The sequence below is a fragment of the Equus przewalskii genome, chromosome X, assembly GCF_037783145.1.
Source record: "Equus przewalskii isolate Varuska chromosome X, EquPr2, whole genome shotgun sequence".
In the NCBI taxonomy this organism is placed as follows: Eukaryota; Metazoa; Chordata; class Mammalia; order Perissodactyla; family Equidae; genus Equus; species Equus przewalskii.
Window position 1 is genome coordinate 88,788,943 of NC_091863.1, and position 26,750 is coordinate 88,815,692.

Consider the following 26,750-nt stretch of genomic DNA (forward strand, 5'->3'; position numbering starts at 1 on the left):
CCCTAAAAGCAATCTTTAACCCAGAAGCAGGTGGTCCCTGTGGAAGCTGTGTGGGTACTTCTGTGTTGTGGTGAGGGGAACGGGTTGTCTGGGGGCCTCTTGCAACATACACCAACATGGGAGGCTCCTCCTACAACCAAAAGGTGCTTGGCCCCTCCCTCATATGGAATCAGACCAACAAGTGTTTGAATCCAGCTCCATCATTCATTGACTGTGTGACTTGCTACAAATTACCTAACCTCAGTGAGCCTCCGTTTCCTCCCCTGTACATGGATCTAATAACAGTTCTCACCTCCTGGGGCTGTTGTGAGGATGGCATGAGACAACACAGCTACAGCGACCATACCAAATATGCGCTCAAAAGGTGTTACCTGTTTCCTTAAATCTGTTTTTACTAATCCTCTAGCTCACCTCCACTGCCATCCAGATTTCTCTTCCCCCACTGTGTCTTCCCTTGCTTCTCTTTCCTTCTTCTCACCAACATGGCTCTTTTGTCAAAATCTTCCCCTCCTTCCTCAACCCCTTCCCTCCAGCACCCTCAAGCTTTGACAACCCTACATTTCAGACTTTCCAGGTCAGTCCCAGTTCCAGATATTCCCTCCTGATGTCTGACTGCACCACCTGACTCGAATTCAGAGAATAGAGTCCATTCCTCTGAAGAGTGTTGCCACAGTCCACCTTACATAAGGAAGATGAGAGCTGACTGGGTGGCCCCACATCATAATCTGATGGGTTCTGAAAAGGCTCCCCAGGCCCTCTGATATTTCCTTTTTGCCTATGAGTGATGCCACAAACTCTACTGTCAGTGCATGATTTCTTTGAGTCCAATTGCAAAGGATGGTCTGGCATGTGTGCGTGGATAAGGAAGGCTTATTATTTATATCTGAGTGCGAATTCCTTTATCAGAGCCTTTCCTGTAGGGAGAGGAGAGGAAGGGTTATAGGAAGCAGACTCCCCAGGGAAGAGGAAGGCAAGCAGAGGCAGGGCGTGGGGGTTTGGGAAATCAGCGGACTGAAGGCTGTGTCCCCGGCTCAGTTTTGCCTAGGGTGGGCCCTGTGTGTTGCAACAGATATGCGCTTTGGAATGACCAAGGTTGGGAAGCCAGGCCTCAGAGGGAGTGGTTGTAGGCTGAGCTCATCCTGAAATGATGTGGGCTTGGATTCCCGGAGGGCAGAGAGGAGGACCAGGGCAGAGGATATGGTTTTGTGGGAGTCTAAATATGAAAAGAGGGCCTTAGTTTCTCTGAACTTTAGGTGTAGGTGGTGGTTGTGGGTAGGTGGTAGCAGAAAATGGCCCCTGAAGGGGGGCGTCTCCTTTTTCTGACCGGAAACAGAATGAGAATGAACTCAAGGACTGCCCCCTTTTTTTTCAGGAAGCAAACAACTTCTGAGGGTGTGGAAGGGTTCACTGGGTGTTCCCCCTCAAGGGAGGTTAGCCCCTAAGTGAAGCTGTTTGGCTGGCAGAGGGTAGTTGGGTGTTTCCCAATCCAGATAACCAGGTGCTCAGGTGCCCCTCCCTGTAGGCTTTCCAGCTGTCTTTATCTCTTGCCAAGCTGAGCTCTGCCATCCACTGGAGTAGGTGTGAGAGAGGAAGCAGAGTAGCAGTCTCTCCCGGCCCCTGCTCTTCACAGAACACAGGTTAAAAAGAAAGGCCATGGGATGGCCGGTGGCCCAGGGGTTAAGTGCGCATGTTCAGCTCCCGCCGCCCAGGGTTCACCGGTTTGGATCCCAGGTGCAGACATGGCACCGCTGGGCAAGCCACGATGTGGTAGGCATCCCACATATAAAGTAGAGGAAGATGGGCACAGATGCTAGCTCAGGGCCAATCTTCCTCAGCAAAAAGAGGAGGATTGGCAGCAGATGTTAGCTCAGGGCTAATCTTCCTCAAAAAAAAAAAAAAGGAAGGCCAGAGGCCCCACGCTCATTCTACCACACTTTGCAAACCCCACATGAGGATGCTTATTCTGAAAATTTGTGGGCGTGCTCATAGGGACTTCGGGCCAGATATTTGAAACCATAGCAATAACATTTGACTATTTGGTTAATTCCTTTGAGATACATTGCCAGGGGCTACTTTATATACAGGTTCTAAAAGTGAGGCTTGACCTGAGGAGGAATGAGGAGGTTCCCCATGCTTTACACACACACACACAGAGCCATCTTCCCCACATTTGTCTATGGTATTGAGGCAGCAGAGTTGGGACACCTTAGAACATTAGAAATACATGCTCTGGCTGTGGCCACAAGTCCGCTGTCATTCCCAAGTCCTACTGCTGGACCAGACTCCCCTTTGCCAGATCCGCTGTCCCATATCTATCGTTCTAAAACCCAAAAAGCTCTGAAAACTGAGAGTGTTTTGTAAGTTTGTGGCAAATTCATTTGGCAGAAAAACTTGAACTGGCATAAGGCTATTTAGTCTTGATTTATCACACCCTGTGTGAATATTCCTGTTTTTCTCTAGAAATATCAACGTACTTCATTATTGGTGCTGCCTCAGACCCCACCAGAGGTGACATATAATATTATGCTATATGCGCCCTATTGCCCTTTTAAAATCCAAGCCATCCCAAATTCCTTCTATTATAGCATGCCTCCCACTGTCTGGTAATGATCTATTTGGTGTATCTCCCTCATTAGGCTGTGACCTCCTCCAGTGCCTCGCACACAGTCCAACATGTGGTTGGGGCTCTACCAATGTTTTAGGGGTGAAGAATGAATGGCCTTTAGTGTTTAAGGAGACTTGTTGTCATAAAGTTCTTTCTTACATCTAACCTAAAGTGCCTCGTGCTGCCATTCATTTATTCTGTGCCATCAACAGCGAGGAAGAACAGCTGGTCAGCCTTCATTTGTTTCCTCTGGGGGCTAAATCGTCCTTATAATCCTAATACCTTTAACCTTTTCCCCTAGATCCTCTTTTCCAATCCCTTAATCGTCTTCATTGCTGTCTTCTGAAGCCTTTACAGGTTCTTTCATCTGAAATTGTGGCCTAGTGCTCAGGATCGGGCTGCAAAGAGCTCAGCTATTACACATAATAGGCCTCTCGTTTCTATGGTGAACTTTTCCAATCGCTTTCATTTGGTTGGACTAAGAAACTTTGCCTTTTAAAATACACTTACAGGGCAAACTCGGGGGGCCATGAATGACTTTCTCCCGAGTGGGCTGCTTGGTAAAAAGAAGGAAAAACAGCACTGTCTGACCATAGCAAACTGCAATTACGGAAAGTTGAAAGCAACAGGTAACACATGTAATAGGAACCTGCATGCAAAAAGCACTGTTGATAATTACAGTGACCTCAGCCTGTCATTTTTACCTCGGGAGAACCAGCCTTGTTTGTGCGCATCATGTGCCTCTTCTCTAACAAGGTTGCTAAAGGCCATTTCTGACCACTCACTTCCCATTAAATGCAGCGAGTGAGCCTGACTCGGTCTGGTTTATTGCAAAACCACTGGATTAAGTTAAACTCCTCACTAATTAAGCCTGTTAGATTTCCTGTAACTCACGATTTTTCTTGGCATAAGTAAAAACATTTGACTTAGAGGCAAAATGTATTGTATTAATAACCAGGAAACAAGAAAATACACATGGTAGCATTTTCGGGAGCAAATTCTGTCATCCACATTCTGTTGGAATCGCCATCATGATTTTTCCTAATAACCCAAAGCGTTTCCTTTTGGGGTGGAAACTATACATACTGCGATGGAGACTCACAGACAAATTTTAGCCAGTGAAATTAGAAAAATCTATTCAGGTGTGCCTGTTGCTTCTCCCAAGCATGAGTCAGAGCCTTTTGTGGGGTTTTGTGTACACGTATTTTCCAAGAGGCGCTGTTGGGTTTTTACATACAGTTCACTCTTTTTTAAAAGGTCACATTAGCATTTTCCTATCCTTTCTAGTGTTGTTGTACCTCAGGGAAGGAGATGTAGGATGCCAAATTGCAAAGGGAGGTTGAGAATGGAATATTGAAATTGGATGACCAAGAGCTCCCAGAGAGGGGCCTCAATGGCAGAAGGGAGCCCCTTCTGGGCAAGTAGGTGGCAGCATGAACGCCAGATCAACCTGGGGGAGGAGTGGCTGGCGCAGGACTGCTGCAGCACTTTCTTCACCTCACCGTTTGACCAGGCCTGGCCGGCTCTTCCCCGAGAATACTAGCGCTCCCATTGCTAATGGGAGACGGTGGAATGTTCTTTCGAAATTTCTAGATGTCTTTGGCCAATGCTAGCAATAGTCTTTTTCTCTCTTTTAATGATTATAGTAAGCTACCTTTTTAGGGAACATTAACTGTGTGGTTGGTTCTGTGCTAAGTGCTTTACATAATGTATCTCTTTTAATTCTCACAACAATTCTTCCAAGAAGGTACTGTTATTACCTTCAATTTCCACAAGGGGGAAACTGGCTCAGAGAGGTTAGGCAACCTGGGCAAGGTCACACAGCTAGTAAAGTGGCAGAGCCAGAACTCAGACCCAGATCTGCCTGACACCAAACCTGGTTCAGAACCACTCTGTGTAAGTCCTTGTAAAGTCAAACAGCCACCTTAATCAGCTTGACTGTATTTTTTCTTTTACCAAATGGCAGAAATCTTGTCTGCTTGATTTTGTGAGACTATAATTACAGCAACTAAAAGGACGTTAGCCTACTCAGAAAGCCCCAGCTGAAGGGCTTTCTAATGCTTTGTCTATGGATTTGTTCTTCTCCCCACGCTACTTCCACTCCCGGATTGGGTAGCAAGTTCTTCAAGGGAACGTTCTAGACTGATTATTACATTCCTTTGCTTTCTATAGCCCTCACAGTGCCACACACATAGTAGGTGCCCTATACATATTGACTGCTCGATAAACCTTTGCTTGTTCCCTTCACTGCTTTCTGGATTGCTCAAGACCCTTTCTTAATGCTAAGTAAACAAGCTAGAACCTTCAAAATGTCTGTTGCCTTAATCTAGCTGCATGCACCAAGATGACTTTTTAATACCATCCCTGCCCAGGAGCTCAATGCTCTCTTTGGCACCTGCATGATTGATTGTGTTTTCCCCTTTTCCTCCAAAAGCTCTGACATCCTGCAGACACGGCTTGAGGTGATTAACCATGCGGCCAACTTCACCAGACATCTTTTCAGACCATTCTTGACTTTCCTAAGAAAGTGGGTGCTGTATTTAAGTACAGTTCCTAGTTAATCCTGCTCCCCAATCCTGCTCTGCTCAATGACTCCGTCTCAGATTTTCTTTGTGCAATGAGACAGGACAGAAAAAATGAAAATACATTCTTTTTGGCTGGGTGAAGAGAGTTGAAGATTTTACGAGCTTGGTCTTTCTCAGAAGATGGAACTTCAACCCAGGATGCAGACCCATACTGGTCAGCCTCACAAGAATGTCTAACTTGTTCTAAAAGATAAAATGGAAACATGTAGGACGGGACAAATGAAGTCAGCAGGAGCCAGTTTTCAGCGCACACCATGTGATCCCAGAATAGCAACAGTAACTATCATTTTCTGGGTGATTACTATTGCCGGACACTCTGCTAAGCATCTTATAGGCACTCATTTTGTTTCATCCCTAGAAGAACACTATGGAGGTAGGTACTATTATTATCACTATTTTCTGGATGAGCAAATTGCAGCTCAGAGAGTCTAAGTGAAACTCCTAAAGTCCCTCAGCAGTATGAGGTAGACCCTGGACTTCAACCCGGGTCTGTCTGATTCCAGAGCACATACTCTCGGCCACAGGGCCCTTCAGGGAACTGGGCAGGCTTCTCAAATGATTTGAGGATATCGCTCTGACGCTGACAAGAAAGCTGTCTAAAGGTTGGTAGAAGCAAGCCCCGAGGGTGGCTGACTGTCTTTGGCTACATATTTGCAGAAGAGAATTCTTTCCTCTTTCAATATCCTAAGGGAATCTATCTGCCGGCAGCAAAAGGCCACAGGGATCTGGTGAGACTCAAGTTCCAACCTGGTTGTACTTGGACCTGTTCTACTGCTTATCAACAGCTAGGGTGCAGGGATGGAGGAGGGGGTGGGGGGCTGGGGTGCGGAGTGGAAGGACTGGTTATCTCCACGTAGCGGCACCCTAGCGATGGGGTAGGAGCCCCAGCTGCAGGAGCTAAGTTCAGTGGGAGCACTTAAAGGCAACAACATGTTGCAATCTAGACCAGCAGCTGGCTTTGGTGGGAACGGCAGTCTTACCCAGCCTAGCTGAACTGATCAAGCGGAGGCGGAGCACTGGTATCAAGGAGGAGAGTCCATTCTTTGGGGGCAGGCATGAAGGGGATGGGAGCTTGGGGAGAACCAGACAAAGCCCCAGCCCTATGGGAACTGAAGGCTAGACCAGCGGCTTGCAACTGAGGCAATACTGCCCCCTAGGGGACTTTTGGAAAATTTGTGAGGTTATTTAGTGGACTGGAAATACGGATGCTGGGTGTCCTGCCGTGCCCAGGACAGTCCACCAAAACAAAGAATAGTCCAGCACCCGCATGATTTTTGAATGTTCTATTGGATTTCCATGGAGGTGAAAACCTAATTTATAATGATCCGATCTTATACTATAAATATTTTACATGTATGCTCAAAGGGTTTTTTCCCCCCACAGACCCCACAGTTTTAATGAAACTATTGTGTAAAGAGATGGACGATTGATTTTTTTTCAGAGCCTTACCTAGAGTCCTTCACCATTTCAGAAAATAATGTTGACAATTGTGATGTTGCTTTGGGAATTGGAGTCATCAAGTAAAAAGAGGAAGATTGGCAACAGATCGTAGCTCAGGGCCAATCTTCCTCACCGAAAAAAGAGAGAGAGAGAGAGAGAGAGAGATGCTGATTCTGATAAGGTTGAAAACTACTGTGCTAGCCTGTTGGCTTTCTGAGGGCCAGGACCATGTCTGTTTTGCTGCCATTTGGCCTAATTAACCCAGTGCCAGGTCAGAGTAGGTGCTTAGTAAATAGCAGGCGAGTGAATAATGAATAATGAAGTGGACTCAAGCACAGAGCTGGATTGTCAGGGATCTAGGTCAGCAGAGTTGGGGGATAAAACTAGCAGGTTGTGGGGGCTCTTGATCACCAAGCGAGGGCAGGATGGCAGCTATGAGAAGAGGGCTCTAGTTCAGAGCTTTCCCCAAAGCTCTAGGGTCCTGATGTCAAAGTCCAGTGCTTCTCACAGGCCTCTTGTTTCAAGTTATGTTTGGGCCCGGGGACTGAGGTCAGATGGCCCCAGTGGCCGAGAGAGACGTGTTCACACCCTCACTTGCTGGTATCAACCTCAGGAGCCATAAGACCTCACCAACTAACAGGAAGGCTGTTTCCTAGCATGGCTGTACCTCTTTGCATTGTGTTGCAGAGATGACCCCAGAGAAAACGAGGCTCAGGTGAGGTCCCTACAATATGTCAACGCCCTCTGTGTCCTCAGTGGGTCTCAGACTGCCTTGGCCTTCAGACAGATCCAGCCCCCCATTTTTCCGTTGTTGTTGCTGCTGTTTTTCTCTCCCCTGACCCCCTTCTGCATCAACAATGTGTGTGCCCCTTCCTTCTGGGTCCTCTCCTCAAAGGTGACTGCTTAATATCTGACAAACAAGTGGTGAAAGCCTTCAGGGCTCCTGAGGAGAGAATGCGCTCCGCCTTTGCAGAGGGGGATGAAGGGAAGCACCTCTCTTAGAGAGAGAACACTGAAGTGCCGAGGGAGGGATGGAACCACTTAATGTCAGCGGTGGAAGCGGCCCTGAGGTCACCTGGCTCACTGGATCCCAAACCTGGCTGCACAATGGAGTCACTGGCAATTTTCTTGAAATACAGATACAGTGGCTCTGACCATTTAGGCAGTCTGATTCAGTAAGTCTGAATGGGGCCTGGAATCTGCATATTAATAAGCACCACTGGCGATCTTGAGGAGGAGCCTGGGTAGGGATCCGCTTAGATAGACCTTCTCAATTTACTGGGAGCCAGCCGAGTCCCAGAGAGGCAGAGTGACTTGCCTCGGGTCACACAGTGACTCATGGCAGAGCTGGCGGTAGAACTCTGGTCTCTTTCCACTGTGTGGGTGGTGACAATATCTGACATCAACGTGACCGGTTGGAGGGGTCCTTGAAATGGGCAGAAGGCCCTTGAATCTCACTGCAGAGGCTGGCCGCCCACTCCGCCTGGAGGTGGGAGGCAGACGGGTGCTAAAAGGTTGTTTTGCCTTATTACAAGCAGTAAATTTACAGCAGGGTTTAGGAGAGAAGCAACAAAATACCCACCAAGGTTAGTAGGACAATAACAACTCACCAATTTGTTCGGCTATGTCTATCCACGGAAAGGCAAGTGAAATAATGGAGGCAATTATCCACCTATTTTGTTCGAACACTTTGACCGCAAATCTCCTGGTAACTGAGGGAAAATATGAGCTATAAAAAAATAGTCAACCCAAGTAGCCTGAATAACTCCAACTCCCGCTTCTCTTTTCTTTTTCCCTGAAGACACCTTCCTGCATGCCTGTCTCCTGGGGCTTGAGAAAATGTCCACAGCCCCAGGAAATGTAGAGGGAGAAGGGAAAAGCTGTAGAGGAAACACCAAATGCAATAGATTAGGCCCAGCTGCATTGGAGGTGGGGTAAACAGTTGCCTTTTCCAGAAAACCTTTTGGCCTCGAGGCCGGTTCTAGCCGGGGCCTCAGAGCAAGCCCCAGAAGTCTCCAAACCGCCAGTTTATCACTTTGGCATAACTCGAGGCAGCCCCCTTGGAAGGCTCCCGGGACGGCAGCTGCTCCGTCAGCGACTGAACGAAAACAACGCCAGATTTCTTTATTTAGAATAGACACTTCCTATTTTGGTTCCTAAATGACAAATCTGTCTGCCCTCTGCCTCCAGTTCTCTGCAGCCCAAGCTGCCTCAATGCGAGGTGTCTCAGCAGAGACCAGCAGGTGTTCGCCTATTTATAAGGAACAGAGCTACCATGGGTCGCTGCACTCCCATCTCTCAGCAAGAGGTCAGGGGGCTTATTAGAAAGGGAAGATGCCTTGGCCGCAGACAGTGAATCTTGGCGAGGGTCAGGGAGGGGGGTCAAGTGCACCAGCGGATGGAGCCATGGCGAGCTCAGTTGTGTATTGCTGCCATGGAAATCAGCAACCCCTGGAACCTTAAATTTCTGCCCGGTTCTGCCACCACTAATTTGCTACGTGACCCTGAGCTGAGGCTCTTCCTTTCTGTGGGCTTCGCTTCACCCTCTCTGGGGAAAAGGACGCCCCATTCAATACATGGTGCCATTTCCTGTGACAGCTGGCCTGCCATCCGAAAAAATAAAGCTGGATCTCTATCTCACTCCTTATTCCAAAATATATTTCAGCTTAGCCAAAGACTTAGATTTTAAAGAGAGAAACCACTGAAAGATTGGAAGAAAGTACAGGAGAATATGTTTTAAATATTGAGGTAGGAAGTCTTTGCAAAGCAAGAAAAAACCCTAGGAGCTTTAAAGAAAAAGAATGACAGATTGGACTGTGCAACAATTGAGCAACTTCGGGATGGCGAGAGATGTCTCAGGCAAAGTTGAAAGACAGAGGACTAAGATCAGCCATTACGTCATTTAGTTATTTGCTTATTATCTCTTTCTTCTACTCAAATGTCAGCCACTGTATTCGCCACTGTATTCCCAGTGCGAGGACAGCGGCTGGCACACAGTAGGTGCTCAGAAAATACTTGTTGAAGGAATGAATGAGTGAGCTTTTGTAGGTCAGCGGAAACACGTTGAACAATCCACTAGCAAAATGGCTAAAGAATAGGGAACAGGCAGGTCAGAGAGGAGACACAAAAGGCATACACCATAGAAAAGGTTCCCAACCGCAGTAAAAATTAGGTAGTAACAATGTAAATTCAAACAGCATTGAAATGATTGAAGTGTCATCTTTTACCTCTCAGATTGGCCAAAAATGAAAAGGTTGCTAAAACCCAGCGTTTGTGGGCATATGGTGAAACACGCATGTGTATTCACTCTCAGTGCATGTCTAAATTAGCCCAACTTCCGGAGAGCAACTCGAAACATCATTTGACCCAGCAAGTCTTCTTTTAGGAGTTTATCCTTTTGAAATGCTCCATGTATAAGAATATCCATTTAAACGTCTTTTGTAAATAGCAAAAAATTGGAAATGACCTAAATGACCTCAGTGGAGGACTGGTTGAATAATTTATAGTACATCCAAGTAATGACAGACTAAGCTTCACTATGTAATGATCAAGAATTTGGGCTCTGTGGTCAGACTGCCTAGGTTTGACTTCCTCCTCTAGCCCTTGTGAGCTGTGTGACTTTGCCGAAGTTTCTAAACCTCTCTGTGCCTCCATTCTCTCATCTGTAAAATGGGAAAAATAATACCTCTTTCATAAAGTTGTGAAGAGTAAAGGAGATAAATGACTTCCTCCTCTAGCCCTCATGAGATGTGTGACTTTGCCCAAGTTTCTAAACCTCTCTGTGGCTCCATTTTCTCATCTATAAAATGGGAAAACTAATACCTCCTTCATAAAGTCGTGAAGAGTAATGGAGATAATCCACGTGAAATACTTAGTACACAGAGCACAGCATTCAATAATTGCTACTCAGTCCTATGTCTACTGCATACTGTAATGATGACAATGACGATGAGGCCACAAATAAGGACAAGCTAGATCTTTATATACTGATATGCAATGATGTCTCCAATATAGTATTGCGACAAAAGCAAGTTGCAGAAGAATTAGTACAGTGGGCTCTGGTTTTTTTAAATGATATTATATGTTTTACATAGGAGAAATATCTAGAAGGATAGACAGACTGTCAACAGTGGTTACCTCGGGGGAACATGATAGGGGAGGCGGATTTTCACTTCAATAATGATTAGAATTGTTTGAAACAAGCATGCGTTACTTTTATAATAAACAAAAGATGTAAAGGAAAAAAGCTCCATTTGGAAGCCTGAGGACAGTTAATCCCCGCAGGCCTCACATCCCCCAGTCCTTGGCGACAGCCCAGACTGAGCCTGCCTGCCAGTCATCTGTCCTCTCCCATACCATCCCCATTCTGCTCTGTGCTCCCATTCCCCACCCCCACCCCCGACTCAGTCGTCTCCCTACTACTGCCCTCTCCCACTCCTTTCCGTACCCTCTGGAAACCCCACCCCACGGGAGCCAATTCGCCCCACACTCTGAGTAAACTTCACAGAACACTGTTTACCTCGGCGCCTGCAGCGCTGAAACCTGAGTCTCCACGGAGGCGCTCACGGCTTTGCCCGCAGTGCCCTCTAGTGGGCACTGCTCACACTCCCACACCACAGGCGCCCTAGGGCTGGGAGGTGGGGTCTATGCTCTGGCTTCCCCTGTTTGCTGCCAGACCGTTACTCCTCCGCCTGCGGCCAAGAACTCCTCCTTCTTATGCCATCTGCCTACAGCACCCTCTTCTCTCCTCTCCTCATCGACTCTTCTTTTTAACCACCCCCTCCTGGTCAAACCACCTCCCTCACCCATTCAACGAAGAGTTCGGCATCTGGCTCACTGTCTTCTTCTCCACCCCAAGTCCTGACATCATTCTGGGTGAGTTCGACATCCGTGATCCATGTGCAGGACACACCCCCATCCTAGCCATGCCATGCTTCATCATCGGTCAGAACCGCTCCATCTCAGAACCCTCCACCATCCACATCCTGCCCGCTGGCCTCAGAGCTCATCCTTTTACCTCAGGAGGATCTCCAGGCTCTTGAGCCCATTTCGTCCTCCCACTCCGTCAGCCCCTCTCACCTTACTTCCTTCCCCATCCATCCTGGAAAATGATGATGATGATAAAAATAACAATGAATATATATGTGCTAGGCACATCCCAAGCATCTTACCACATCATTTCAAAAATGTCATGTAATTCTCACAGTAACTTTATCCGACAGGTATGTTTCTCTTTTTTTAATGAGGTGACTGGGGCTCAGAGAGGTTGAGTGACTTACTCAAAGTCCCACAGCTAGGACAGGACAGCTAAGAGATTTGAAGCCAGGTCTGTTTGTCTTACTCCTGGAACTTAGACTTCAGGATCTTGCCTATATCCTCAACTCCCTTGCCCTATATCTTTCTGACACAAACACTAGGCAAAAACCCAAGCCTGGATAAATTTAACTGACAGCCTGCTCCTCTGTGCTTACACCCAGATGGAGGAGCACTGCTGGAGAAAATCCCATCACTTTGTTGATTAGTCCCACTCGAAAGTCATAGTTTCCAACCTCAGCTGGGCCCTCGACTCGGCTAAACAATCCTTCTAAGTAACTGTCCTGACAACGGCACTTTCAAACTTTCTCCACTGCCCTCTGGAGTCAGACTGTCTGGGTTAGAATCCTGCCTCGGCCACTTCCATGCTCCATACCGTGCCAGCCTTTAAGGAAGGGTGAGGTGGAAGAAGAGGGAATGAGGGGAAGGGGCACCAACATCCTTGAGTGTCTTCTGGGTACCAGCCACTACGCCAGGCGCTTCGCGTGCAGTAGCTCATCTGCTCCTCCCAGCAGCGCCACAAGGGAGATGTTATTGTTACTTTTGCTTTACAGAAGAGGAGACTAAGGCACAGAGAGGTTAAGTCACCTACTATGGTGACACAGCGTGTAAGTGGGGAAGCCATCTCGTTCCTTTACACCCTCCTTATCTTGGTCAATGACTGTGACAGCCTGCTAAATGGTCCCCCCGTTACCTATCTCATGTTCTCCCGTCTACCCTCCATTCTGTTGCTGGGGCAATCTTCCTAAAATGTACAGTTGACTGCACTACTACTTTGCTTAAAATCCTTCTGAAGCTCCCCCACAGCCTTCAGAATGAAACCGAAACCTTTGATCTTAATGATTTGCCACCCCCCTCCTTTGTCTCTGCGTCCACTGCCATCTGCTTATGATCCAGCCATTCTGAACTATTTTCGGCTACTTGATGACACTTTGCTTTCCTCTGACTTCATGCCTTTGTATATGTTCTGCCTGGCCCCCCTCGTCCCGCGCACCCCTTTCCCGCCCACCTTTAATGCTTCTTTTCTGAGGTTTCACAGCATTTATGCATTGATCACAATGTGCTATAATTTCCTGCTGACTTGTCTGTTTCCCCCACTAAACTGGGAGCTACTTGAGGGCGGGAACTATGACTTAGTCATCTTCATCTCCATACTCCTCAGGGCAGAGCACCAGAGCCTGGTGATATCCATGTTTGTTGAATGAATGACTGAATGAATGAATGGAGTGAATGAGGGAAGAAAAAGCTCTCACTTGGAAAGTTTAGTGACATGAGCTGTATGGTATCTGGTTCTTGGCTGAAGCTGCTGCAGTTTTTCCCTATGACTACAGTGCTGTAAAAATATGTCTGCACGTGGATAAAGACTGGAAGAGAACTTTCCACACAAAATTAAGAGTTGTGTTAGAGTGGTGAGTTGATGGATGCTTTTTTTTCCTGTTTTCAAAATGTTCTGTAGTGCAGCTTTCCGAGTGTTTTGGCAATGAGGCAGACATTGTGGAAATGGAATCTGGGGCTCCCATGGAGGAATCGACGACCAATGTGTGTTGATGCCCAGTGTACCCTGCTGGGTTCTGGGTGCTGTGGGGAGGGGGTGGGTAGAGGCGACTCATTCTGACTCAGGTTCACATGGCCAGGAGTCTTGCCAATTCGGTTGGATTTGCTGGAATAAAATGAGAACTTTCAAGAATTTTCCAAGCTCCTGGGTTGAGGTAGTTTTTCTCCCAAAGCTGGGCAGCAGACAAAGATGGCTTTTGTTTGCAGGAAAATACTCCTGCCTTCGAGTTTGTCCTGCACAGTGACTTCTGCAGCTCTGGGGCTCAGCTTTGCTGAGTGGAGAAACTGATGCCCATGCTTGAGTGGTTTAGAAATGACCAAAAATGTTTCCCTTTTCTGCCTCTCGAATAAAATGTTTGGGAATTTCATTGGCAACACGATGAAATTGTTCCTTTACTGTGGCAGGATTTCCAAAACTACAGATCATGTAGTAACTTAACCAGAAGAGGCAAACAATGGGAGGCAGCATCCTCCAAGATTCAGACGAGGAGCACCCTGTCTTTGGTGGGGGCTTGCTCCCTCTGCCATGGCAGGCACTGGGAGCTGTCTCATTGAAAACTCGCAAGAGCCTTCGGCGCTGGGACTGTTAGCATCCCCACGTGAGAGATGGTCAAACTGTGCTTCAGAGAGATTCAGCTCTGAAATCATGAGACTGGGCTTACAAGCAGAGTTCAACAGGGTCCACAGGCATGCTCTAACCACTTGACTATCCTGACTCTAGGCTAGTCTGCTACAAAGGGACAGAGATATGTATTTATTTTTATTTAACAAACAGTCCGTATAGTGTTTACCGTGCACCAGGCACACGGTAAGTGCTCTACCAACATCAGCTCACTTAATTCTTATAGACAACCGTGTGAGGAGGTCCTGTTATTGGCATCTTGGGACAGATGAGAAAACAGAGGCACACGGAGGTTAAGTCACTTGCCCAGGGTCAGGCAGGCTAGTATGTGACACAGCCAGAGTTCTGGTGTCTGGCTCTTCACCTCGCCCCTGTGCTGGACAGCGTACTGCACCCTGTGCTCTGTCTACACAGCTCTGGCTCAGAAACACGGAAGACACTGGCCTCTTTTTGTAGTTTTAAAACAGATTTGTACTTTTCGGACTATTTTTCCCCAGTAAAGCCTTCTGTTCTGCTCCCGGGAGTCCGGGGAGGGGGTGATAAATACATGCCTCTGGCCCTCCCAAGCAAGACGAACCTTGAAGCAGGGTAGGCAAGTGGTTAGAGCTTCCCTGTGGCGCCAGCTGATCTCTGCCTTGAAGCCCAGTCCCACGGTTTCGGAGCTGAACTTCTCTGAAGCTCAGTGTCACCATCGCTGCGAAAGGAGAAGGGAGCTTTGTCCTGCCACCTTCGTTGACTTCCATTTGTTGGTGTTGGGGGAGAGGCGGGTGTCCGCAGCAGCTGGGCGCTGGATGGGTGCAGGGATCAAACCCGCCTCTTTTCATTCAGAGACTTCAGGACAGCGACCTTCAAAGGCAGTTGGCTCGAGTCCCCAGGAGCAGACAGTGCTCTTCCCTCCCTGCCTCCCTGCCGCATCCCCCAGAGCCCGGTGAGACAATGGCGGCGGCTGAGCTCCGAGGGAGGGGGAGCCGGAGGGGCAGCAGGCCCAACCCACCAGCTTGAAAGCTTCATTTGACAGGGGAGGAGGCACATCTGGTTTGGGTTTTCAATTCAGTTCAACAATGATTTATTGTGGGCCTGCCAGCTGCAGAGGTTCTGGGCTGGGCTAGGAAGGGAGAGATTCAAAGATAGTCAAATATTGTGTGCGTCCGGACAGGAGTTTCATAGGTCGGAGCGGTGTGTAGACCTGAATGGGCGATTTTGATGTGAGGAGCCTGTGCTCAGTGGCTTACCTTGCGTACCTTATGTCTTTGAACCTTCCAAACAGAGTTGATGGAGGTGGGGAAACTATTATTACTTCATTTCACACAGGAGGAACCTGGGCCTCAGAGGGGAAGTGACTGGTCCAAGGTCCCACGGTTAGGGAGTGACGGAGGCAAGCCTGGAACCTAGATGTGTCTTGTTCCAAAGCCCACACTCTTAACCATTTCTTCACCCTGCTTCCCGAGACGATGAAGATGACGATGACCAGTAACACTTCCTGAGCTCCCTCGGCCAAGTCTTGTGCTGAGTGGGCTGCAGAGACGATTTTATTGGCAACTTCTAATATCCCATGGAGGCAGGTTGTTATCCCCTTTTCCAGAAGGGAAAACTGAGGTTGCCTCGGGAAGTGACAGAGTTGGGATTTACACCTAGGTAATTTTAGCTCACCAGCCTATAGCATAAAAGAAGTAGACACAAGGTGCTAGGAGGGCTCAGGGACAAGGCAATGACGTGTGCCCGGGAAGGCTTCCTGGCACAGATGGCGTTTGGATTGGACCTTGAAGGGTGCGTTGGGGTTTTGATGGGTAGAGTTGGGAGAGAGGACCTCCCAGTCAGAAGGGATATTGTGAGCACAGAGATGACTTGCGGGGCATTTTGATGGAGAAGGCTGCAGGTTCAGCCAGTTTGTGGGCAGAGGGTCCTGGGTGTAGGGGAGCGATGGGAAGGAAACTGGACACTCCTGAGGGTTTTCACATTTTTGTCAAGTTGAAGTTCTTGTTTTTCAATTAAGAGTAGGTACTCTACTCAAAAGGCTTTTCAAACGATACTACCACGCCACCCATGAGCAAACGCACATGGGCCTCTCAGTGTGTACATACTACTGTGCTGAGAGCTGCGGGAATACTGAAGAAAGCAACTCAGTTCCTCAAGTGTGTGCGGAGGGCCCCCGTGTGGTTGGGGAGACAAGATACATGCACCGGAAAAAACAGCAGCCAGCCCAGCCAGTTCGCGATCACGGCCAAATGAGTTTTCCCAACTGTCAGATTTCCAGGAACACGAAGATGGGGAGAGTTGGGAGGTGCTGCAGAGGGAGGCTTCACCGGGAGAGTGGGTCTGGGCTTTGAGGAGCATTTTAATAGGCATGGATGAGGAGGAAGGCGGGCAAGCTTAAGACCACGTAGAACTGCTCATGTGGCTGGCACAAAGGGGCCTGCGGAGGCCTCCCTTCCCCAAACCGCTGCTGCCTCCAGCCATGTCTTGACCTCCAGGAGCTTATTAGGGAAGATGGGACTGCATGGGGTCAGAGACAGCTCGTGGGAGCTGGGAAACCAGGCTGGGTACCCGATATTTCTGATCCTCCAATTTTCTACACTTAGCCTCAATTCCTGGCAGCTCCCCCAGCTGCTGAATTGTATGTGTATGTGTGAGTGGTATTTTAAATTAAGCAGTGAGTGCTTTCAGCTCATCATAAACATGCTAAAAAGCTTCAGCCACGGCCTGAGCCCACCGCTCCCCCCCTTACACTCAGGCGGCAGCTGGGGCCACTCGACCCCACACTCTAATGCGCATTGCCTATGACTCACCGACAAAAAAGACTGTATGTTTCAGTCTTTCTGGGTAGCTGATTCCTAGTTGTGGTGGGAAATCTCAGTCCGGAGTTGGAAGGCAGAGGGCCTCAGCCCCGCCCTACTGACTGAGACTTCTACAACATATGGAGCGCCTACTATGTGCAAGGCATTGTGGGTAAGTCCATTAATCTCTCTGAGCTTTCCATTTCCTTATCTTCAAAATGCGTATAATAATCCTGCCTGCTTTACCTCCCTGCCAGGGCTGTATGTCTCAGCCACATTGTTCTTTTGATTTCTGGAGCATTCCCAAAGTCTTTTCCTGCCCCAGGGCCTTTGTACATGCTGTTCCTTCTGCCTGGACTCTTTTGACATCGGAGGCTTCTTCTTCACCTTTCAGTCTCAGTTTAAATGTTAGCTCCTGAGATAAGCCTTCTCTGACCACCTATGTTAATTCCTTCCTTCCCCTCCCTAATATTCTTTTTATCGGCAATACTTCCTTAATCACATTCTCCTCTGTGGGTAATTATGTCTGTTTATATTTATCTGTTTATGGTCTGTCTCTCCCACTGGAATGTAAACTCCAAGAAGACAGGGATCTCGTCTTTATCGCTTGGCAAGATGTCCCTTGCATCGAGAGGGGTGCTTGGCACATAGTAGGCTGACATAAACAAAACCATCTGGGACATATTTTTTCCCTGAGGTTCTTGCCAGACATATGGTTGTTGAGGGAAAAATCATGACAGAACTGTGTCATTCCAAATGAAAAAAAAAATCAGGCTAAAGGGAGGAGTTTGTTGAAAGCAGTTTTGTTTTAGAAACCAGTCCTTGGAGTCTCATCACCAGACGCAGAGTCTTACAAAAATTAAACAAAAGGAAGAGAAAGCATAAAAAGCCAGCTTTTAACTGGGTGCTTACTATGTGCCAGGAACTGTTCTAAGTGTTCTACACACATTATCTCATTTAATCCTCATAATAACCCAACGACGTCAATTCTATTATTAGCCCCATTTTACAGATGATGGAATTGAGGATACAAGATGTTAAGTAAAGTGCCCAAGGTCACACAGCTAGTGAAAGATAGAACCAAGAGTTGACCCTAAGGCAGTCTGAGTGTGAGCCTGCGAACTGAATCAGCACTGAGCACGCTGCAGTATAGGAGCTCGTTTACTGTCTGTCCTTCCCACTGGGCTGGGAGCTTCTCAGGGGCTGAGACTGGGTCTTCTGCACTTTTGATTCTCCTGTGCCTAGAATAGAGTGTGTTCCAGAATAAGTACCAATCAATATTTGTTGAGTGAATGAGTGAGGGAGGGAGCGAATCCATGTTCCTTTATTTTTTCAGGCTTCAGCCTTATGGGCTCATGTTTATTTCCCTGGTTTATTTTAAAACATAGCGCTGGGGACGAGGGTGGTCTGATGCAAATGTGCCTCTCACCACGGAATACAAGGAGGTCCAGCTCTGACTGGGAAAGCCGAGGCCGTGTCTCTAGAGCAAGGCACTTCATTCGAAGGGCTTCATTTTGTTGTCATTCTAAAAAGTAGCTGGACCTGTTTAGGACTTAAACAAACTTTCAGTGTTCAAATCTCATCTCAAACCCTTTGCAGAACCAGGCAGGGTGTGGGGGAGTGGGAGGGGGGAGTTATAAATAAACAAATACCCACAGACCGGCTGGTTTTTTAAACAGAATTTGCTTCAATCAGTGCTGCGCCACATTTTCCCAACTGGCCTCCGTCATGAGAACAAGTGGGAACTTTCATGCTGAATGGCTTTATTTTTTTTCCGACCAGATGAATGGCAGGAGTTTTGGCTCGGGAGGCGGGTTTCAAATCCTCGGCGCACAGTTTGCTGCCCTACTGTGCCCCGTCCATCACACACAGAGCCCTGCACAACACACCCAGTCATCACATCTGCTGCTTCAGCCCTCCAAAATAATTGGGTCATTGTTTTATTACACCAGTGAGAGAGCTGCAAGCCTGCTAGGATTATGTCATTGACATTTGCGTGAAAAGGCAATCATGATATGCTGGTCATTTAACACAGCTGGGAATGCAACTGTGTTGTCATTGTTTGAGGTTCTCATCCAACCCCTCTGACTTCGTTTCACAGCCCGATCAGTGTAAATGGATCTCTCTGATGTGTGTTCACCTTTAAAATGTTTTCTAGCCCTTCAAAGGACCAAGCAGGGTCTAAGTCTTTTTATGCGCTTGGACTTTTCTGGTTGTGGGCATGGCGGTCTGACGGCGAGAGCTGCTTGCTTTTCACGCGTGTGTGAGTTGTACACTCTAGTGGCAGGATGCTGTAATACAGTGTCATTTGTTCACTGACTGCTGATCAGAGCCAAGGACAGTTTTGGCTCACGAACAAACGAGGGCTGATGTTGTCTGTGGGGGAAGACTATTGAAACAATTTATGAATCAGAGTTCTGTTTTGACTTCTATTGTGTGTTCGTTTCAGTAGGACCCGCGCTTTGATTGCAGTTGTCAGTACACTTAAGCATGGGTCTCTGCTAATGAAATTCAAGCATATTTGCATTTATCAACAGGTATTAATGATGGCAGAACATCTTAGTTCCAAACAAGGAAATGATTAGCATTGATTATAGTTGTATAAACAGAGATAAATTCATGCGCCAATTTTTCTATTGCAAATCATTGATCCTCTTCTCTCGCTAGCATGCTAGCTGGAGCTTTATGGCATGTTGGCTATTAATTTACTCTTGGAAGGAATCTATTGCAGACACCTGTCCATCCCTCTTCTGGTCCAAGTCCTTGCCAAACCAGCCCTTACTAGCCACCTCGAGGTGTGACAGGCAGAGCTGGCCCAATAAGGGAGTCAGCTGAATCATGGAGTGGTTTAGCTGCAAATCTCGTAATCCCAATCGCCATGACTATAAAGAACTTGGGGTCCTGAATTTTTCTTGGCGACTGATTCCAACTCCTTTGCCTTCTGGGTACTTTGGTATTTGTGCTGTTCCCAGTTCCTGCTTTTGATCTGTCTTTTCCGTATGGCTGCAGTTTTTCCCTTTCTCTAAAAGGGGGCTCTTGCTGGGATCAAATGAGAGAACATACCCAGACCTGGCATAGTGCCTGGCAGAGAGTAAGTGCTCAACACATGGTAGTTGTCCTCTCCTTTTCCCTCTCCGCATTTCTTCCGCTTCCGTTCTCTGCACCTCCAATATTGGCCCTGGACCAGAGCCTATTTCCTCCCCTGACTGGCAAGCCAGATTGCCTGCCCCTCAGACAAGCTGGGCTCCCTTTTCTGGCAGCCTTCTGCTGTCCTTACCTGTCGCCATGTGGCACTTACTGTAACCACAGACGGACTTCTGCCAGCTACTGATATGAACCTATTGAATTCTGACAGGGAAGAATAAGTTTGCAGACAGGAATTTGCATGTCTGGGCCAGATACCAGACCAGGAGGCAAAGCCATATTTACCTGCCCTCCCAAATTGTGAGCAAGTCACCCCTATTCTGGTTAATACCAGGTGTTTCACACCCATGACTGCACTATAACACATCAAACCGTTGCTTACAAGGAACATAGAGTGGTTTTCACATCAGAAATGGAACCTGTGTGTCACTTCTCAAATTTCTTAAAAGCAGCTAGCCCACCTGGGTACTCTTCCCTTGAAAATGACCACCTTGTTGAGGGTCTTGTAGGAACTTTAATTTGGAAGCCCTGGGAGCACTTGTGTGCTCTTTCCAAGGGGGTCTCTGACTGCTTTAATTTGTGGGGAGGGAAAATACTGGAGAAGATAAGAGATCTTCCCCAAACTCACCTACTCTTTGAAAATGCTCTTCAGTTGCCTTGGCGAACAGCCAATCCAAACACTAAAAAGGAGTCAGAGAATGCAGGAATCCTGAGTGCTATTCTCAGTGCATGCCCAAACAAGAATGGGGGGGGGGGCAACAGAAAGAGGAGAAAAGGCAGATTTTGCATCCTAGGCTGGGAGCCGGTCCCATCGCATCATGTCCAGTCTCCCCTCCACTCATAAAGAGGAGAGAGGACATGTGGCAACATCATGATAGCAGACTTCTGAGCCAGGGTCAGCTGCTCAGCCTGAGAGGGTCTCCAGTCTGGCAGGCAAACCCAGGGTCGAGAGCTGAAGGATCTGTCCAGTGAGGTCACTACTGTGATCGGTTCTCAACTGCTTTGACTCAGTTTTTCTGTTTTGGGTTCGTTGGTTATTGGTGCATTTGTTTCTACCCATTTGGGAGGAGGTGACACGTTGACTATTCCATATGTGTTGGACTTGTCCTTTTCAACACTTAATCACAGTCTGAGGGACCCTCGGAGCTGCAGCAACTGTGTGGTTATGTTGTGAAACAGCGACTTGTTTCTGTGCATTCACTGAGAATGGTTTGTTCTGATAACGTTAATTTTCTAGCGTTTCCGGCATTAGGTATTACATGGGAAGAGACAGGTGGTTTAACCAGCTCTTATCCGAGTTCTGTCTTTTTCCTTCAAATCTCATGCAGATGCTAAAGGATGTCTGGAGTTTCTTTCATGCCATTTTATTGATAACACACCTTCATTAATTTATAAAATAGCCCTTTTGGAGTCCTTATTATGTGTGAGGTACTGTGCTATGGTACGCTTTGCATACCGTGTCTTATTTCATCCTCGCCACAAAGCTGTGAGGCAGATACTGTCATTATCTTAATTTTACAAATGAGGGGACTGAGGCTCAGGGAGCGGAATGCGAGATCACACAATCGCTACGTGGGGAGCTGGCATTTTAACCTGGGCTCACCTGATTCAGCTACAATGGACTTCCTCCACGTAGCATATTTGGGGCCCCTCATAGCCCTTAAAAACAAAATTAATCCTGGGGCTGGCCCCGTGGCCGAGTGGTTAAGTTCGCGCGCTCCGCTGCAGGCGGCCCAGTGTTTCGTCGGTTCGAATCCTGGGCGCGGACATGGCACTGCTCGTCAGACCACGCTGAGGCAGCGTCCCACATGCCACAACTAGAGGAACCCACAACGAAGAATACACAACTATGTACCGGGGGTGCTTTGGGGAGAAAAAGGAAAAAATAAAAAAAAATCTTTAAAAAAAAAAAAAAAACAAAATTAACCCTTAGGGAATTTTTCCTACTGCACTTTTTGCTAATAGTTATCAGTACTGCTAGTACTGTTACCATTTATCCGGCACTGCATTTTTCCAGCACTGATAGGTGCTTTATACCCAGTTTCCAACTGTAGAGTTCAAACCCAGGCCTGTGTGAGTCCAATGCATCCGTTCCACTTTTCTGCACCGCTTGTAATGCAACACAGGAGTTGTGGGACATACACAACTCGGATGGGTTATTGACGGCTAGCTCAACTACCAGCACTCACCCAGCGTTTGTTGAGCACATATTAGATGAACAATCTATAGCTCCTGCCCTCGAGCTGCTCGTGAGACATTCCAGGTAGATGGATATGGGAAGCAGAATTTAATGTATTAAATTTACCTCGTGTAAAAAACAGCATGACTGTAATTGGTATATCCGAGTATGTGTAAGTGGGAGACTGTAAAGGCCTTGAAAGGGACAGGCCTAGTTTGGTAGTGAGAATAAGGAGCAAGAAGCCTCTACCACTAACTAGCTACATGTATCGTCCCCTAACCTCTCTGGGCTTCTGTTGCCACATCTGGGACCCCAGAATCATAGTCATAGCCACCATTTATTGAGCACTACTGTGCACCAGGCACCATACTAGATGGTTTCCATTTAGTCTCGACAACTATTATTCTCACTTTCCCTTTTCTAGAACTGAGACTCAGAGACCTTAGGTAATGTGCCCTAGGTCACACAGCTCTTCAGTGGCCAATTGTTTCCATCTCCAAAATCCTCTCCTAGTCACTAAGTTGTATTGCCTCCCTTACCTCCTGCCTGCCCTCCAAGTCAAATGTTCTCTACTATGTGCCTTGAAATTAAAATTAAAATTAAAATTAAAATTAATGACAATCTCGTTCAACTGAGCCAAGAGAGTAAACATTAGAAATGGCAATTAGTAGGTAGAAATCTTGCCAAGAAGAGCTATACAAAAGCACAGAAAGACACCCAAGGGAGGTAACAAGACGGGGGCATGGCGGGGGGTTGCATGCTGATGGTTAATTGGATCCCTGCCAGGCCTTACCTTCCTCCCTCACCTTCCCGCTCCGCAATGTCTCAGGCTTCTCTAGAGAGCACAACCCGCCTAGAGACAGCCTGAGCTGCCACAGGAGGGCACCAGGCCAGGAATGGCAGGCCTAGGGCAGCAGGGCTCTGGGCTGGGAACCATAAATAACCACTTTAATGAAAACCAGCTTTGGCCAAGAGCCTTGTCATTTCTTAAGAGATTTTGTGCCTTTTATATGGACCTGCTTACTTGAGAAAGGCCTAGCCTAGTATATATAACAACGATGATAATAATAACAGTTGCCCTTTAGTGAGCATTCACTATGGGCCAGGCCCTGTGCTAAACACTTACATGCACTAACGCATTTAACCCTCACGCAGCCCTTTGAGCGCACGTGCTATTCTTTCCCTCATTTTATACAGGAGGTGTCAGGCTCAGAGAGGCTAAGTAACTTGCCCAAGTTCATACAGCTGCTTGGAGCTAGAATTTGAAGCCTGAAGCATCTGGTTCCCGGGCCAGAGCTCTTAATTCCTATGTTTAATGAATGTCTGTTGAAGGAATAAACAGATGAATGAATGGACAAATGTATTAATTCATTTCACTTTACTTTAGCAAACATTGATTGAGTGCTCTGTATGTGTCAGCCCCTGTGCTAGGCATTGAGGATTCCAATATTAAACATTTAAACACAGGCACACGCCCTCCATGGCCCCTGCCCCTGAGCTCACAAAAGCACCCTCTAATGTGGCATGATTTCTTCTGGGGAAAAGTAATTTGAGTTTCTTGAACAGCAGTTTTTAATGATGCTATTAAATTTAACCCAAAGCAGGGATTGTGCACCGGTGAGCAAAGAGTTTCAAATGAGAACATGTCTTTGATTAATCATCGATGCAGCCAGAGAATGGTTACTACCAGAAGTGGAGCTGCAACTCCTGTCACATTAGCTCGCTCTTCTTCCATCTATCACGTCTGTATTCTGTCGCACCCTCCTACAGTACAAGAGTTATCCGTGCTCTAATGGACAATTATCCCATCCATCATCCTGCTGGTCCTGCTGATTGCTGGCAGTCTACTTGCCCACGGAGGAGACTTACAAATAGTCACGACCGATGATGTACTGGAAAATTGGTCATTTTTACACATTTTAAATCCATGCAGAATGAATGCCTTTGCAGGCTGCCCTTTAAGTTGCATTTGTTTTCCCGGTTATATAAGAGCAGGGTATGAATTCTTTACCTGCATGTGAAACGTGGCCTCTGTGAATATTTGAAAAACCCTCTAGGCAGCTGCCTTATAAATATTAAAATGACGAACGAATGACATGAACACACCTGGCGTAATGACAGAGGAGCAGGCCCCTTACCTGGGACTCAGGTGGCTGGCTGGTCATCACATCAGGGTGATCACCGTCTTCCTTTTCCTTTCCAGGTGTTTTGAAGAGAATCCCAAGTTGATTAGGGTCAAGCGAGGACTCATGGTGCTGAAAGTAGGGGTTGAGTGGACAGTGAGAGATGTTTTTTTAATTTCCTGGGACTATTGTTATGAGATTTGAGGGTAGGAAATCTCCTTCCCCAACCTCCCACCCCAAGGCTGGTAACAAAGTGAATTTTGGATTACAGTAAACAACACGCCCAGTACAATGGGAGTCACAAGTTGCCCAAGGCAAAAACCCAAGAGTTGTCTCTCCCACACCCTTATTTCTCACCTCTACATTCACCCAGTTACTAAGCTCTGCCAAGTCGACTTCTAAGCATTCTTCAGATTTGATCCATTTTCCCCATTCCTTCTGCCGCTGCATTAGTTCAGGACTCCCTCGTAGTCTTCTGCCTTGACACCTTCAACAGCTTGCTGTTTCCTCACCTCCCTTTTCCTTCCCCTGCGACCATTCTCCTCAAGGTGGTCTGAGTGATTTTTCTAAGACACAAATCAGGTCATTTCATATACCCCCTCCGCTTAAGTGTAACTGGCTTCACAATTGCTGAGACCAGAGGCTCTCAAAGTGTGGTCCTGGGGCCAGAAGCAACAGCATCTCTGAAAATTCAGAGTAGGTACTTATTAGAGACCTACTGACTGAGAAACTCTGGGGGTGCTCCCCTAATTTATGTCTAACATGCCCTCCAGGTGATTCTGGTGAGTGTTCAAATTTGAGAATTCCCACCCAAAAGCCGTGGTTCTCAATCCTGGTTGCACATTAGAATAAACTGGGGGAGATTTAAAAAATTCCAAGACCTCCCCCGCAGTCTAATTAAATCCAAGTCCTGGGGCGTGGGATCTAGTCATCAGTGGGTTTTAAAAGCTCTCCAGGTGATTCCAATGTGCAGTCAAGCCTGAGAACTACTGCTCCATAGGATGAAGTCCCAATTCCTTAGCTTGGCATTTAAGGCCTATCTCTTTGGTCATATCATCCCATGCTCCTTCTATGCTCATTCCATAATTGAATCATAGGGAATCATTTACAATTCTCTGAGACCACTGACAGTTTCTTACCTCTGCAGGTTTGCACACATCTTTCCCACTACCTGGCCTCTCCTCCCTCCCTCTCTTCACCTAGCTAACACCTTCTCATCTACAACACATAGCTCCAAAGACACCTCTAAGGAAGAGCCTTCCCTGACCTCCCGGATCTGGTTTAGATGCCTTTCCTCCATACTCCCACAGCATCTATTTCATAGCACTTTCCACATCATCTGGTTATTCTCTGGTTAGTTGTCTGCTTCCCCTACCAGACTGAGAACAAGGATTCTCAGCCTAAACGACAGTGCCTGGCACGCAGTGGATGTTCCATAATACTACGCATTCTGTTTCCTCTTCTTGGAGTGCCCTTCTGTGCCTTATCCATGGGGCAAATTTCTACTCCCTCTTCAAGAGGCAGCTCAGGTATCACATCTTCTTGGAAATCTTCTCTGAATCCCCTGTCTGGGTTAGGTACCCTTCCTTTGGGCTCCCACAACACCCTAAACTTAATCCCTTCCTAGTCCTTAGCACAAGGGGCTGGCATGGTCTGTTAACTTATCTGCCTCCGTGACTTGAGGGTGGGGGTGGAGTCTTCTGCATCCCTGAATTCCAGCCCCTAACACAAAGCCTGGCACATACCAGATGCTCAGTAAACATCTGCAGAATGGATAACTGAATAAAGTGAAGACCCCTGTGTTCTCCACGTCTTCTGCCACTATTCCGGTCCAGGGCCCCATTGCTTTATCACTCCTGACCAACTCCCATCCCTCCTTTCTTCGATCCATCTGTACCCCCACCCCCATGTGCCTTTCTAAAAGCACAGTCACCATATCACTCTCCTACTCAAACACTTTTACTGATTCCTCATTGTCTGCGGAGCAAATATCAAAGTGGCATTCAAGGTCCTTCCCAAGAGTGTCCCTGCTTTTCCAGCCATACCTCCTCCCATTCTCCTATATAGGACTGGCTACATCATTTGTGGGCTCTGGTGCAAAATGCAAATGTGGAGCCCAATGTTAAAAAATTATTGACTTTGAAGACAGTGACAGCAGTGCATTAAACCACGCATGGGGCCCTCGTGAGTGCCCGGTCCTGTGCAACTACACAGGCCTGCCCCTACATGTATCCAGTGTGCTAGCCAAATGAACTCACTGTTCCCTGAACTGCTTTGTAGGATCATTTTCTCCATGACGTCGGTCAGGCCGTTCCCAGTCTCTCTCTGCCCCTCTCACCAATCCAAAGCTCCTCTTCCCCATAGATCCACCTCTTCCCTGCCCTTCAACGACCTGCTCAAGTCTCACCTCC

General features: G+C 47.3%; 1 protein-coding gene and 1 long non-coding RNA gene across 5 annotated transcripts in view; one reads left to right on the plus strand and one right to left on the minus strand.

The window, feature by feature from the left end:
• Positions 1–26,750, minus strand: part of LOC139080943 (uncharacterized) — a 76,754-nt gene that overhangs the window by 39,119 nt on the left and 10,885 nt on the right. The window contains exon 2 of the long non-coding RNA XR_011535833.1: positions 24,355–24,471. This is a non-coding gene — a long non-coding RNA (uncharacterized lncRNA). The remainder of the gene's footprint in view (positions 1–24,354; positions 24,472–26,750) is intronic.
• Positions 1–26,750, plus strand: part of RTL9 (retrotransposon Gag like 9) — a 79,167-nt gene that overhangs the window by 24,786 nt on the left and 27,631 nt on the right. The window contains exon 1 of one of the 4 annotated variants that reach the window (XM_070603863.1): positions 5,494–5,563. The exons of 2 other annotated variants lie outside the window; for them this stretch is intronic. The gene's annotated coding sequence lies outside the window, so the exon portion shown is untranslated. Of the gene's footprint in view, positions 1–5,493; positions 5,564–11,331; positions 11,506–26,750 lie in introns of those variants that run through there. One more of the 4 variants, XM_070603861.1, reaches the window with a different exon arrangement.